At 44.6% G+C, this 1677-nt stretch overlaps 1 pseudogene; it reads left to right on the top strand.

Annotated features, from left to right (window-relative positions):
• The first annotated feature begins 840 nt into the window (after nt 1-840).
• On the top strand, nt 841-1389 carry LOC141512081 (small integral membrane protein 1 pseudogene; annotated as a pseudogene).
• Nucleotides 1390-1677: the final 288 nt, after the last annotated feature.

The following is a 1677-nucleotide window of genomic DNA, read 5'->3' as shown; positions in this document are numbered from 1 at the left end:
AGTAGGACTGACATGGTCTGATCTGTGCTTCAGGAAGATGAATTTGACAGCTGAGTAGAGGCTGAACTGGAGCGGGAAGAGAACTGAGACATAGACATCAACCAAGAGGCTATTTCAATAGTCCAAGTGTGAGATAATATGGGCTTTTGCTAGGGTGGTGGTAGTATCAGAGAAGAGAATAGGAGAGATGTTTGAAGTTATTATCTATAGACCATGGCAACAGATTGGATAAGAGAAAATAATAAATGTCAAGGATGAAACCTAGGATTTGAACCTGGATGCCTGGATGGCGATGCCTTTATCAGCAATAGGAAAGTTCATAAGAGGAGAAGATTTTAAGAGAAACATAATGAATTTAGTTTTTGGAAATATTGATATCTTTGAGAACTGGATTAGGGCTAGATAAGTAAATCTAATAATCATCAACATAGAGGTGCTATTTGAAACCATAGGAGCTGATGAGAAGTTAGTGAAAGAATATAGAGGGAGAAGAGAGTCTCGAATGGATACTCACCTTTAGTGGTCATAATCTAGATAAAAATTCAGAGTGGTTAAATAGGTAGGAGGACCAGGTGTCATGGAAACTTAGAAAGAAGAACAAATCAAGGAGAAGAGGGTGTTGATCAAGTGAATACCTATAGAGAAAGAAAGAAGGAAAAGGGATGGGGTGGGGGGAGAGGCCATTAGATTGGACAATTAAGAGATCATTGGTAATACCAGAGAAAGCTGTTTTGGTTGAATTAAGAGAAACGAAGTCAAGGCTATAGAGAGTTAAAAAGAGAGTAAGAGGAAAGGTAGTGGAAGAATCTATTATAGACGTTCTTATCAAAAAGATTAGGCATGAAACTCCCGGAGCCGGGGGTCTGGGCGCCATCTGGGGAGCCCCAGGTGACAGCTGCAGGTGAGGGGGGCAGCGGCCAGCGCCCCTGCATCCCAGATCCACACATGCCGGAGCCCCCAGAGCCCAGCCGCCCAGCCTTGACCTGCCCCCCAGCCCACCGGAGCCCAGCTTTCCCACTCCTGTATTGGAAGAACGGAGTCCCAGGAGAGCGCCATCCAGTACAGCAGATGGAATAACAGCTAGGATGAGGTCAGCATGAATGTGTCAGCCACGGAGAGTTCCTGCTGTGAGCGCATCTGTACCAAACTATGCACTGGGAAGATGGGCATCGCTGTGAAGGTGATAAGTGGAATTATTCTTTTCTGGGTCATCTTCATCTTCAGCTATACTACCGGATACTACATCCACAAGTGCAAGTAGCAGAGTCTGCTGGATACCTTCTCCAGGAGCCCTCCACTACTCAGAAACCTCTTACTTCTCAGCTTAGATCACCAAGGCTGGCCTCTGGGGGCACATGTACCAATAGATATAGATATGAACACATAGGGATAGATAGACACATTCTAAGTCTCAGAGAGACAACATTACTAGAGTGACAGACACATACTGAAACAGACACTGGACAGAAGAAGAGACAATCGTACATGGAGACACAGACCCACAGAAAGACAGATATACTAACACCGAAATACATACAAATCTCTCTTCTCCTTTGTCCCAGGATAAAACTCCAGACCAAACCATACTCATTCAACCCAGAGAGAGTTACTATACTCAAATACTAAAGCCCCCCAGCACTATATCTCCCATTAATTCCCTCCTTGGTTACCCCTGTG

This window comes from Macrotis lagotis, chromosome 2 (genome assembly GCF_037893015.1).
Source record: "Macrotis lagotis isolate mMagLag1 chromosome 2, bilby.v1.9.chrom.fasta, whole genome shotgun sequence".
Taxonomy (NCBI): Eukaryota; Metazoa; Chordata; class Mammalia; order Peramelemorphia; family Peramelidae; genus Macrotis; species Macrotis lagotis.
Note: the sequence above shows the minus strand (reverse complement) of the source record. Positions and strands in the feature narration are given on the sequence as shown.